The 14403-nt window shown below is 42.2% G+C and overlaps 1 protein-coding gene and 1 long non-coding RNA gene across 2 annotated transcripts in view; both read left to right on the top strand.

Moving 5' to 3' along the window:
* Positions 1 to 14403, top strand: part of Rora (RAR related orphan receptor A) — a 675937-nt gene that overhangs the window by 134515 nt on the left and 527019 nt on the right. The gene's annotated exons all lie outside the window — the stretch shown is intronic.
* The window catches only part of LOC131424840 (uncharacterized), a 213801-nt gene that overhangs the window by 133742 nt on the left and 65656 nt on the right, over positions 1 to 14403 (top strand). The window contains exon 2 of the long non-coding RNA XR_009228409.1: positions 1 to 14403. This exon is cut by the window's left edge and continues 126412 nt beyond it; it is cut by the window's right edge and continues 65656 nt beyond it. This is a non-coding gene — a long non-coding RNA (uncharacterized LOC131424840).

Raw genomic sequence — 14403 nt, 5'->3', positions numbered from 1 at the left:
GAAAGATACCTTGGACAGCCAGTTACTATGGCACGTACCAATAATCCCAGCAACTTGGGAGGCTGAAGCAGGAGAATCTGAAGTTCAAAGTGCATCTCAGCAATTTAGCAAACCCTGGCTCAAAATAAAAAATAAAAATGGCTGGGAATCTGGCTCACTGGTTAAGTGCCCCTGGGTTCAATCTTAGACTAGTGGTTCTCAAAGTGTGGTCTTCATACCTATAGCATCATCATTGCCAAGGGAGTATATTAGAGATATAAATTCCCAGGCTTTCCAGTCAAGCTGCTGAACTAGAATATTTCCTGGTGGGCCTAGGAATCTGCCTGAATAAGGTCTCCAGATGATCACTGTGCATAGTAAAATTTGAGAAGCAATATTTGATTCATTATCCAGTTAGACCTGTCTAGTTCAATTTTTTATGATTGTGGAGATTGAGGACAAGAGAGGGCAGGTGAAATAGCTTGCTGGAGAAGGGGACCCAGATCTCTGATTCCCAGAACAAAACCCTGTTACCCACAGTGCCAATGTGGGTGGACTGTGGGAAAGTCATGTATTGTCTTGGAAAGAAGGATGACTTGGGTCCAGTGTGTGCATATTCTGGGATCAGAGGAGAGATGGAACTCTTGATCTCTCCTCCTACCCTGGGCAGCCTCTCTCCATTTATAAGGCCTGTGACCCTGCTGTCGAACTTCCTCTTGAAGAATCTCCCTAGAACATACTTGGCTGAGCTTAGCAAAATGAGAGGAGGGAGTGGGGAGAGACAGGAGGAGAATGGGCTCCCCCTTATCATGTCTGTGCAATCATGGGGATTACAGCTGAGGATTAAGAGTCACTTGGGGATAATTCAGCTAGGCTGGAGAGGGGAAAACACACAAACACACAGGCACGTGCACACGCAGGCACACACAACATAACCAGATTGCTTAAACTCATGGCAGAAAACAAACATCACAGGAGAATAAGGGGGGATGGGTGGAACCAAAAGGGCCTGAATTTTGAATAGGTATATAGGTTCCAGAATGATCTGTTTCCTAAACACTTTTGGTGAAGTTGTATACACAGTGACTGGAGCGGAGCAGCTGCTTCCCCAACTCTGTGCATTGCTCTGTTTCAGAACTCATAGCATCCCTCTCCTCCAGGCATCTGTTCCTGAGAACACTTGAAGGTTCTGCCAAGAGAACTCAAATTGGCAATAGAATGCCTGAAATTTAGAAAATGAGAGAGAGAGAGAGAGAGAGAGAGAGAGAGAGAGAGAGAGAGAGAGAGAGAGAGACTCCTTAGCATCTAAGAAGATTCAGCAAGTCCCAGAGGAAAGGGTTAGCTATTTCTGTGAGCATAGATGACTTGAAAAAGGTCAGATATTAAATGACCCATCTCTTATGGTCAGCCTTGAGCTTAAACAGGAATCCTCAGCTAGTTAGTAGGTGGCTTTTCCAGGAAAGAGGAAGCAAGCTACTCTCTCTTCTGGAAAGAGTGTGGGGGTCAGGATCTAGGGTATTTTCCCCCTGGCATTCCAGTGAATGTCCAGGTGGATGGGCTTTCTTACAAGCATAGCTAATAAAGTCTAGAAGAATCTCATGCTTTTCCAATGCATCTAGAAAGGGCTAAACAGACCAGAGTACTTTAAAGTAGAGAAAGGAAATAATTTGTCTGCCATCACTGAGAAGCTTGACAGGACACTCAAGTGAGGGAAGTGGCACAGAGGATGCATCGGCTGTGGGAAAACTCCCTTCATGTCTCACAGTGACCTCTGTGAAAGGGAGCCTCTCTCCCACTTCTACCCAGTCAAGTCCTGGGTGGCAAAAGTTGGTCCAACCAGGAAGAGGTGGAAACAGAGCCCCAGGCTTTCGACCATGGGGCCTCAGGGTCTGTGTATGTACTCTTAATATTGTGAGAGACTCTGAATTATCCCTCATTCTTGCATGCTCCCTCCATTTGTTCCTCATGCCTGTAACCTTGATCATCAACAGAGGTCTATGCATTCCTGTCTTCTATTTGTCTTATATGCATAATGAGGCCGCCTGTTTTCTTTTCCCGGGGAAGAGCCATCCCATCAGGAAGAGGGTGCCTGGAGAGGTGGGTGGAAGTGTGAGCTGAGGGGGCTATTTTCCCTCTTCTAATTTTCCCCGTTAGTGCGAGAGAACTACAGAATCCTTTTCCAGATGAATAAACACTGCAACAGATGTGGTGTCGGCAACAGTGTGTTCTGGGGTTATTTGGGTCTGTTTAAATTGGGCTTTTCCTGCACCAAAGGATTTTGTGAAATATGTTAGGCTTTTGAACACAGAGAGATTTCCAGCTTCAGGTTTGTAGGGACTAAAAATTAATTACCCCATTCTAGTAAGTCAGTGGGTATTGAGGTTTTATGTCAGGAACTACCACCTCATGCCCAAATGACCTAAAGGAACAAGTCTCCACTTTTCTGATACCTCCCAGAACAAGGAACTGGACATTTTACAATCTTAATCTTCTGCTTTGGATTCTATCTGGCATTTTAAGAACATGGTCACTGTGAGTGAAGCCCACAGGACCCATTCAAAGGCTCTCAAGGTGGGAAGGAAAGCCTCAGGGGTGGAACATCTGTCCTGCCTGCCTATTGTGAAGGTTGAGAGGAAAATTCTGCAGCGAACAGTCAGGTGCAACCCTCTTCTGCCAGAAACAGCTTTCATAATAATTCCACACTTTTTGAGAGGGATGCTTTTGTGGTCTCAGAGGCTGGCTCATGTGGAAAGCTGAAAAGGAAGGTTTTGTTTAGCATGGAGCACTGAGTGAGGAATCAGGAGCCCTTCCGTCTCAGCCTGGTTCTGTCACCCTGTCTGTCATCTGTGGGGGCTCATCTAGCCTGTCTCTCTCTACCTCCCCTTTCTCATCAAATGAGTGGGTTGGACTAAAATCAGATGCTTTCTAAGCTTATCTTATTGACAATAGTTACCAGTACTTTGATTCAATACTAAACTGGCAAAATAAGTGGTCTTTTACCCTTTATTTGGGAATCTTAGAATGGCCATAAAAAAACCTAAAGAGGTTTATTTATAAATAACATTTTAAAAATATGTTGATAACAGCACTTTCCCTGAAAGAACAATCCCATTGCCCTCTTGTTCCCATGAGGAAATCGGAAGATCTCAGGTACTATTAAGAAGTACAGCAACTTTGCTGAAGTCTGTTACTTGTGATGGTCACAGCAAACCTGTGATGTGATTGGCATTATCCCTCTGTGTGGGCAATGATTAGGAAGCGGTAAAACTGTAACCCTAAATAGGGGTTTGCTATCTCTCAGTTTTCTACAATTCCTATTATTATACCTAGAGTCAGTTCTAACTAATTAATGATTATATATCCTGGTATTCTAATCATCAAGTAGGTTTTCAATGCCAGCTATGGTTTTCTTTGAAAAGCAAAAGATAATGTGTATAATATACACTGAGAAATGATTACTCGAATAAGACCAGTTGTATTGAACAATCTGAATAAACACACACACACACACACACACACACACACACACACACACATATATATATGTCCCAGGTTCATAAACAATTTTTAAAATGACTGACTCACCCTCCTTCCTTTTACTAAGCGGTATCTAGTTCATTTCCCTCTTCCAAATATAAACCCCTAAAGGTTAGGAGTACTCTTATATTTAAGGCAATAAGGAACAGACGAAGGTAGCCTTTTCAGGTATTCTCATGTCATCAGGGAAGCTCTCCAAGGGAGTGAGGATAAAGTGGCCCAGTGCCCTCAGGCCTTTAGAAAACATCTCATGGGGTCACTGCTTTGATTCCCAGTCGTGCCGGAGGTAACAGATATGAGGCTCTACATGGTGCTTACCAGAAATATGTATGGACTGTGGGACAGAACAAGGGGCTTTGAAGATTGGAGAATTTGTCGGCCCTGTGACTGTTCAGTTTATTGCTTTCTTCCTGTGCAAAATGTCTGCAGACCCAGAGGGAGAGGCACTGGCCAGACAGTGAGTCAAATGACAAGTTGACAAAATGGTTGTAATTCTAGAAGCTGCTGTCCCATCCCTGTCTCTTTATGTAGAGGTGGGGATGAAACCAAAATCTGAAACAGCTCCCAGGAGAACAAGAAGATATTGTTACTAATGGTTGGACTGACCTGAATTCTTCCCACACTTATTTATGCCAAACGGTGTAAGCATCTGAGTTGCGTCCACATTCACACCCACAGCTAGCAAAGGCAATCTTATTGAAAGGGAAACACAGCCATGCCATGTAAAGCACTCTGCACCACAGTGTGTGGGAGAGGCAACTGATGTTGTGGTAGAAAGACTTCAGCATGACGCTGTAACCATCTCTGCTTCTTACCCAGAGATTTTGTGACAGCAGGCACAAGATGGGCCAGCAGAATTTGATGCTGCATTTCAGCCATGTCCTTTTTCACTAAGGGCAGATTTATGCAGCTTTAGATGCAGTTTCTATTTGCATTCATCCATTCATCTTCTGAACAAATGGTTATGGAACACCTGCTGCTGTCCACTATTTTACTCAGAGTTGGGGAAAGAGTACTAACACAAGGCCCTGCCCTGGAGATTCTTATACTCTGGTAGGGAATGTAGGCAAGAAACTAGGGACTGTTTAAGGTGATTGACAGGTGCTGAGATATAAGCAAGCCTAGGTGCTATGGTGATCAGGTAAGGGTTGCAGGAAGAAGTGCAAATAGAGGTTTAGATGCAGCCAAAGGAGGAGTAAAGGTTAACCAGGAGAGGTTTGCAATGGTAGTAGGCAAGAGAGAGGCTTAATTAAGGAAAGAGTTCAAAGTCCTGAACAAGAGAGAAGCAGTGCTAGCCAGCCAACTTCCTTTTGTCCCACACCTTGCTAGGTCCTCGACAGTAATGATCCATCCTACATGCTGTGTACATATTGGCCTCTTTCTATCCATGATGTACTCACTCCTCCCGCCTGTTCTAAGTATTGTTGTCTCTATCTGTAGATATGGAAACTGAGCCCTCAAGGTTTTAAATGACTTGTCATGGTTATACACTAAAAAAAGCAATAGAGCCATGTTTCAAACCAAGTCTCCTTCAAAACATGAGCTTTTCAGTACCTTCATCCAGAAGTGCCCAGGCCAGCAAGAGTAAAGCTCATAGGACCAGATAAGCAAAGTACTTGATGGTCTTCCTTCCCCAACTCCCTGGAAATCTTTCTGAGGATAAAGTCCAGGGTGAGTCTGTTGGATACCCATTGCCTAAGACAGATCAGCACATGCTATGCCTTCTCATCAAGTATGCTAACTGAAGCTCTACTCTCCCTCTCTTCCTTTTTTCTTTCCTTCTCACAAGAGTTTATAAGAAATTTTAAAATGACATTGAAATTCTGTACTTTTTAATGTAATTCAGAAACTGGATAAGTTAATCAGGAGATGGACTAGTTAATGTTTACATCAATTACTAACAGGCACTTGTAATCCTTGTCTGCTGCTTAATTATACAGGTGGGGTTTTAATTGTTGCCATCCATGAAATAAAGCCAGGGTATTGTTATGGAAAAGCTTTATGAACTTGATGAACAGCATAGAACTGCATCTAAGATCTAGCAATGATAAATCACTTAAGTCTTTTTAATTGATCCATCAATGATATCACCATTATGAATTTATATTTGTTTTTTATAGTGATTACCTTTAATATGAGAATGTTAAGACAATGACAAATGAATTGGTGGCATCATTTATGATGCTCAGAACATATATAAAATATTTAGTGGTATGGTCCTGGATTAGAATTAGTTGTGTGTGTGTGTGTGTGTGTGTAGTGTGTGTGTGTTTGTGTGTAACTAACTAGGAGAAGGATGGTATTAAACCCGTAATTGGTTCATAAGTGGATCTTGGTCAAGTGGAGCCAGGAAGGCAAAGTTGGAAGTATGTGGACTTTCTAATTTAATCATTTGTACCCACCAATTGTGGAAACTTTGGCAAGTTACTCAATCTTATGGACTCTAAGTTCCCTTGTCTGTTAAAGGAGGATAAAAGAGCTCACCTGGTAGAGTTGTTACAAAGTTTTCAAATAGTACACTAATAACAATACCTCATTGCCAAGCATTTGTAGACATTCAAACCCCTTTGTAACCATCACCTTGGCTTCTGCAACCTGTTTATTCTTGCACTGTATCACTTATCCCTCTGTAAAATGGGGATTGTGATAGGGTCTACCCTGCAGTTATTATTGCAGGAGAATATCTGTTTAAATCCCTTCATGTGGACTTATAAGTACTCAGTAGATGCAAATTACGATCAGCTGCTTTTATCTTATCATTGGGTCATTGCTTCCCTAGGAAGTAGTATTGGGCTTTTCCTAGTACAAGACCAATTGTTCTTGTCACCAAGGCTTTCTCTGAAAGCAAGGTTGCTATTTAGCGCTGTTGAGGACATGAGAGAGTCACTCTGTGAAAGACTGAAGACAGAAGTGGAGCCCTCACCTTCCCCTCCCCTGGTGCAAGGACGTAGAGCAGTCTGTAAGGGTGGGTCTGCTGTGAGGGCACAGGAATGAAGAACTCCCTGCACAGGATAGTGCAGACATCTAAGGGAGGAAGGGTCCTCTGGGTGGAGTAGGATGGGAAGCTCAGAGAAGTGCCAGGCATTGATTTTTTCTTTCAGAGACCTAACAGCACAGAGAAGTAAAAAGGTACATTTCTCAAAGGAAGACTTTTCTTGGAAGGCCTGAATCTTTCTTAGGTAAACAGGGAGAGAAATATTTACAAAAGGCTTATAATTGGCAATCGGCTTTCAGTGTGGGAATCCCTTTTTCAGTCCCTGAAGCCAGTGCTGGAGATGGCCATGGCTTTGGGTGGAATGACCAGTGAACCAGGAAGTACTGGCAAGGCTGTTTCTGCCTCTTCGTGTCTCTAACCTTTTCTAGGTACACACAATCTAGATGGAAGAAAATGGTTCAGAGTTCTTGAGGCATAGGGCATCTTTTTACATGGATGTAGCAGGATGGTAAATGGCATAAAGAATAAATTCAGAATCCTTGGGTTTCCTTACACAGTGTTTTTTTTTTTTCATTAGGAACCTGAATCTGCCACAGCATCCAAAATGTTGAATCCTTTTAAATGGATTTCTATTCCTTCTCCCATTCAGTTTGTTCTTCCTTTTACCACCCTCGGCCCTCCCCATGTCCCTAATAATATACCCCCCTCAATCATACCTGGTATCATCTCCAATTAAAGATTACTTCCACTGCTGACAATATCTCCAGCTGTGCTTTAAGCAGACCTCACTCCACTAAACAGTGTCCTGTGCCTGCTGATCCCACTGCAGTGTTCTCTCTGCTAAGACATTGCTTCAACAAAATCTGTTTTAGTGTTTTCCTTGCTTCTCCATGCTGAATTACAGTCACAGTCAACGGCCCACTTGTGTGCAGTTCAAGAAGCAATTAAGGGCTTTTTGCTTTGAACAAGCAAGGGAGGGGGTAGAGTGAAAAATGATCATTATCCTGATGATTCCTCTGCTTAGCTGAACAGTTCAGGGATCTTTGATACCATGAGTCACCCACATTTAAACGGGTTTCTGAAACTGCCTTCTGCAGCTATGCCTGCCTGTCAGAGCCACTGGACGGGCAGTTCAAGGACTCACTTGTGCCATTAGGTTGGAGCAGCCCAATCTGACTTTAGAATTGTGATTAAATACAGCCGTAACATCTGCACAGTGATCCATGGCAGAATGATGGTATCTCTGAAAATTAAAAAGTGGAAACTTCAGAGACCTCCCAAGGAAACTTGCAGTCTCTATTGTAAGTCTTTTGTCTTATGCTATGGGATTTATCATAATTTGATGATGATGGCCTTATCTTCCTATGCTTGGCCACATGAATTCTGTGTGCCTTCAGCTTCTGTGTTCCTAGAGGGCAGGCATTTTTATCTCACTTACACCACTGGGTCTAAGGCAGAGCTGGTGATAGAAACTGCTTAAATATTTTTGTTGAGATATCAAGGGACACCCTCCTTAATGTTTGCTCAATAAATACATCTGCTCCTTATAGAGCAATAAGCAAGGCTCTGGGAAGAGACAAGTCACTGTAGATGATTGGTTCTCCAAGTATGGGCATTGAACCAGAAGCAACATCATCTCCTGGGAATATGTTACAAATGCACATTCTCTGGCCCTGCCCAGAAGCTGAGGATCAGGCAGGCCTTCCAGGTGTTTCTGAGGCATGCTCATGTTAGAGAATCACTGGTCTGTATCCCTGCTGGACCTTTAGCATCTTCTAGGACTTCCTTCTGTGAAGAGGAGAGACACATTCAGCAGTAGCAAATCTACAAAGGTTGCAACTGGGAGCTTTATGGAGGTGACAGCAAGCTTTGGCCCAGCCTCCCTACTGCCTCAACAGTGGAACTACATGGGGACTTCCCTCCTTTCAATGTTTAGGGCTATCTGGCAGCTCAAGGAATCAAGTAATTCCACAAGACAACCTAGGGGTGGTGTGATATGGGACAGTTCTTTCCTTGATGGGAATGTCTCCTTGATCCTCCACTGAGTATATCTGTTGAGGCAGAGAAGCACACTAAGTTTTGCTCATAATCTTAGCAGCTATGGTATAATGAGAGGAGGTTTAGACATGGAAGACTCAGGTCAGGACATAAGTCTCCTCTGGTCACTTTGGGACTCTGGAAAAAACATTAACCTCATTAAACTCAGCTGGACCTAAATCTCCCCATCTCAAAAACTGAGATAATTATATCTGCCCTGTTTCATAGGACATTCTGCTCAGTTGAGATAGGAGTGGGGATGGGATTTTGTCCAAATCCAAACCCTCATTTCTTCACTTAAATTTCTGGCTGAAGGTGCCTTCCAAACAAGCCCAGTGGGAGCAAGGGACTTCATTGATTTATTAAGCTGATGCCTTTACAGACTTGTGCGTGTGCCCACTTGTGCACACACCCTGTAGGTCTTCTCTAGGGCAGACCTGGGGAACACAAGGCTGAGTCTCACCAGCCTGAAACAGGCCTCCCATCTCCAGCCAGGGGCAGGGTCCATATCCTGTTACTCCACCAGCCTGAGCATAAGTGACTGGAACCCCAAGTTTGACCAAGGCCAGGGCAGGAGGACCACAGAAAGACAAGAACCTGAAGAGCACCTGCCAAGTATAGATGCCAGAATAAGAAAAAGGTGAACTTAGAAGGCTGCACAAGACAGCAATTTTGCTGCTACGATCATGGTCGAGTGATAGTCGGGCCCCAGCCTGGTACACTGGGCATGATCTTCCCCTGGCAAGGAGCCACAATGAGTAGAGGTGGATGTTCAGGTCCTAATCAATCCCTTCCAATGGGAGAACAGATAGTAAGCCTCCTTCCTTATAGTACACACACATTGGAAAAAGATGGGAGAAGTTCCTTCCCTCCTTGGTCACTGAGAAGCCACTCTGAAAATGCTAATGAGTTATATGAGTTTAGTAATTTTTTTCCTTCAGTCCCTGAGTGCCAAGATCAGTAGCAAGCCCAGAGGACCCCCAGTGGCAGCCATGGCTCCTCCCTGACTACCTGGTTAGGGTCAGGCTCATGGCAGGTGTGGGCAGTCAGCCAGCTCGGTACTTGGGGCCAGTCCCGAGCGAGTGGGCAGAACAGAAGGTAGTGTGGGAAGGCTGAGGACGAGAGGAAATACGAATGAGTCACCAAATAGGAAGCGGCCTGCCTGGGAAGGAGCTGAGATGGGGGCTCATGGAGAGAGATTCAAAGGGGGCGGTTGTTTCAACTTACTTTTATGAGTCATCTAGGGGTCTGTTGAACAGGTGGATTTGTGGATTTAAAATGCCAGGGATGTAGCATAACTTTGGCCTAAACTGGCAGCATCTCAGAAGCCCTAGTCCTAACACCAGGTGGATCTGAAGTGTATCATGGGGCTGGTCCACCCCAGTCCATGAACTATAGCCACTAAAACCTGTGTGTGTGTGTGTGTGTGTGTGTGTGTGTCTGTATGCACACGTGCACGCAGGGACACTTGGGCATGTGTCTAGTCCCCACCATTGCCCTTATGCCTAAACTATGATTACCTGCCACTAGCCAGGGCTGGAGCCTGTCCTCCACCCCAGCTTATCTAAGCAAGACCTGAGTGACCTCTCATGTTCTTGCCAAAGTCTAGCCCTGTTCTCTTATTGCTCCCTTGACCCCAGTTTTTTTTTCTATTTTCCTGGATACCCAATGCTAATGCCTAGCCAGTAATGAATGTGACCATTGGCTGGAGATATCCACATGCCCATTACTGTGTTCCATCCATCATGAGGGGCTCTTGGTGCTGAGCAGGGTGGCTGAATAAGAAGACTGTGTAGGTTGCATACTAGATAACTTGAAAAGGTACCTTTTACCCAGTGGTCTATTTGTGTAGTGTGCAAACATATACCTTGCAGCCTTAAGTGCCTGGATGAGACCTAAGTCTGCCATAGCTATTTGTATATTATAATTTAAACAGACAAACTTAATTTTGTTGAGATGGGGGTGGAGGCAGGACACCAAAAGTCTAATCAGAAACAACAATCAAGTCTCTAGACAGATTCTCTAATTCCTTCTTCTATTTTTTTTCACCCTGGAGGATATTTATAATTATTGTTTTTTAAATGCTCATGATGTCACAGATAAAGAACACCAATTGCTCCCAACAGAACTCTAACTACAGTATGTGTTTAGAAGAGCAAATTACTGTTTATACATGGACAGGATTGTAAATGAGGGGAAGAACATTACAAATTATATGTTACTGAAAGAAAGCCAAGGAATTTTCAGTTCTTTCTTTTCATGAAAAGATATCATTACCTGTATCATGCCCCCTTCTCTCTGTCCCCTCAATGGACTTTGGCATTGATGAGCCTATAAGGAGTACAATAACAAATTTATATTTTTGTTGTGATTTTAGAACATTGGATAATACCAAAGGTGGTGGAGGCAAAATTGTGCACACTTCCATATTCCAGCCTACCCCAAAAGAGTTGGGGTGCAAAGGTTATAACTGAGTGCTGAACAAAGACATCATCTGTCTCAGGAACTGTGATCTTCAAATGAATCTATCCTAAAAGGCCTAAATGAAATTCTATGTAAGTTGGAATCTGTACATTTTGATTAGCAAAAGTTATTGTAAGTTACATTGTTTTTTATAAATTGTAAACAATTCTTATTTTCTTAAGTCTAACCCTATTCTTTTGTGAACTAACTATCCTATTTTCTTGTGAACTAAAGGAGGTCAAGATAAACATAGCCACATGCTCACATATACCATAGGTACCTGGGGAGGACCTGGGGAGGACCTGGGGAGGACCTGGGGAGGACCATAGGAACATGGTGTTGGTCCATATCATTGGTTGTAATATAGTTTTAAAGATTGAATAGAGTCCATTTAAAAACTCAGAATAGGGCAAAGTCTACAAGGAAATAACATTAAGTGTTTCCATGCTACTGGAGTTTCTGGAAAAACAAGTTCTAGGATTTAGGTCTGGGCAGACTCGAGGTAATTTTTTAGTAAAAGAAGACTTTGGAAAGGTAGTTTCTTACCCACTACTCAACGTCATCAATTGTATCCTTCCTTGATATACTGCACAAAGGAAGCTGAGCAAGAACAGGCTGTCTAGATCTGCAATGCCATACAACTGGCTGCAGACTGGCCCAGGCTTCTTCCTTCTTCCGTGCTCCAAGTGGCTCCTCTGAGCAATGTCTGGAGATTCATGTACTAAAGGCCTTCATTGTATTGTGAGGGAGAGGAGGCAGAGAGCAGGAGTACTGCATAAGCCACAAGCTTCCTTAATGCTCCTGTTTTATTTAAGATCCAGACATTCAATGTAGGATCACTATCAGCACACATCTCAAAAATGTGGACCCTTTCAGGTGGGAATGGCATTGGAGGTGGCCTAGGCCCAGCTTCCTTGTGCATTGTCCACTGTCATTGATGGGTGTTTCAAAGTCTTAGATGATATGAATTGCTTAGGAATAGTGTCACTAATTATGTTGCAAAATATGGCTTGTCTCAACCCCAGGGAGTTTCATCCACTTGGGCCTGAGGGGTAAAGGGAAATGGACTTAGGCAAAGTTGAGAAAAACCTCAAAATGAAATTCTCATCTCAATCATCAGTATCTGAGTCAAAGTGAGGCAAAAGTTAAATAGGGACACATGAATTCCCTTCTCAAGCTAATTCCCACATCAGCATGATTGTGCTTTAGCCATCTTCAGATTAGGGACAGACTATACGAGGGTAGACCACTTTAAAAGGAAAAAAAAAAAAGTTCAGGTTTCTGGAGTTAACACAATTTCCGCACCACAAATGCCAAACATTTCTAAATGTCAAAAGCCATTCCCAGGTATCTGACACATTAGTTTTCTAGAATATCAAGAAGTTCACTTCAATGCACCTAAGATAGTGTTTCCTGGTTTCTCACTACCAAACCTTTGCCTACTATTCAATTGAGTTGAACAATAAAATGTGAGTGCCATTAGGTTTCAGTGGTTTTCTACTCATGAACCATGCCAACTATATAATGGAACTTCCAGGTAAATCCACAAGGGGGTACTTTCTGTTATCATTAGTGAACAAGTCCATAGGACCCTCTCCCCTCAAGACACACCAACACACTATAATCTCATTTCATCTAAGAGGTCTCAGGAGACTAAGCCTGTGCCTTTATATGTGGCCTTAGCTGCAGTGCTAGATATATTTATGCTACTTTGCAAACCTAAAAAAAAAAATGAGACTAAAGAATGATAGGAGCAGTATTCATTAGAGAAGTTACTTGAACGTAAAACTATCCACATGCCATCCATAAAGGAGTTATTAATTCAAACACATAGTTGGCACCTACTCTGTTCAAGATCTAGTCCTGCAGTACCCAAATATCCACTGAGAACTACACATAGATATAGGATATAGGCAATTATTCTTTATCTGTTATTTCAGAAAGAAACTATTGCTTAACTAAACTATAGGCACACATCTGCAAATGAGTTCGCAGAGATTCTTGCTAGAAACTCTGTTATTATGGTCTAACATTGATCTGAATGTTAAAGTCCTGGTAAGGAAATACACCAGATCTTCCAGTTGCTTATAATTTATCAAAATCACCTCTCTTCCTACAGTGATGAATATAAATTCTCATTATTTTACTCAACTGTTCCAGGGGAAAGTATCATGAAGATGATACACCCTGGAAACGTTTCTCAATGTTCTAGTTTCATCTCCTTTGAAAGATTAAGGCCATAATTCCTAAACTGTGGGCTGCAACAAATGCACAAGAAAGCATTTTTTTTAAGTTTCCAAGGCAACACAGCAACATCTGTCAGATTCAGTAGATTCTTTGAAACTAACTACTGGTATATGTAATTGGTAGGTATCTCTCTTCATCTAAGGGGACTGTGAAAAAGTTACTTAAATACAAAGGCATCATAAAGATGGGAGAACCATGGGAATTTGGAGAGGAGACTCCATCAGACCTTGGAGTACTATAGGTTTAGGAGGAGGAAATGGTCCTGCTGACTTAGAAGTCTTGGAATGCTGATCAATCTTGCATGTACATATCATAGACAGTTGCTGGAATGTAATAAAAATGATAGTATGTGTGTGTTGGGGGTGATGATGGATTTAATTAATAATATCTCCTTTCATACTTAGTTGTTGGCTTAAAAGATGCAATCAGTCTAACCCTATTCTTGTCTCATTTTCCCCCTAAGAGCAAATCTTTGCAATAAGCCACAAAGCTCATCAAAATTGTGTCTAATTTGTAACATGCCAAGAAATGGCAAGCTCATGTATTATGCATATTCAAACCCCCTACCCCATCACTTACACATGAAAACATACATCCTTATGAACTTGATAGAGATGTTACTACTATTTGAAGAACTTTGTCTTTATATCTGAAATAACTTCTTGTTATGATTAATTTTGGTCTTCCAATTCTGAAATCTAAAGAATAAACCCATATTTCTTTGCATGGCACAAAGAATTGTGGGTTGTTTTTTGTTTCTTTTTTTTTTTAAATCTAAAGATATGCCAATGAAATCAAGCTTAGTATTTCTATGAATGATTTGAGTTGGAGAGAGGTAATCTCATACTGGTAGGTTTGTGCCATGAGACATATGCATAAGTATATGGAAGGAAAAAAAGATCAATGCATGAAGGACATCCTTCCAATTCATAAAATTTGCAGTTACAGAGTGGCTTGCCACAGAGGTGACCATTTGATTACTTATGGAGTATTTACAGAGGAGACAGCAAACATAGAATGGAATCTGAACATATAAACCGCTTATGTTCTTAAAGTCCAATTTTACCCAGTTTTTTTTTTTTTTTTTGTAACAGAATGCATTTCCTGGTAGGAACTATATTTTGCATGCTTTTAGGTTCTCCAGCTAGCTTATGAAAGCCTATGGCAAGCATAATGTAGACATGCATTAAAAAAAAAAAAAGAGC

Source organism: Marmota monax, unplaced genomic scaffold, assembly GCF_021218885.2.
Source record: "Marmota monax isolate L192 unplaced genomic scaffold, Marmota_monax_Labrador192_F-V1.1 WCK01_AAM20220418_F8-fsc00001, whole genome shotgun sequence".
Taxonomy (NCBI): Eukaryota; Metazoa; Chordata; class Mammalia; order Rodentia; family Sciuridae; genus Marmota; species Marmota monax.
Note: the sequence above shows the minus strand (reverse complement) of the source record. Positions and strands in the feature narration are given on the sequence as shown.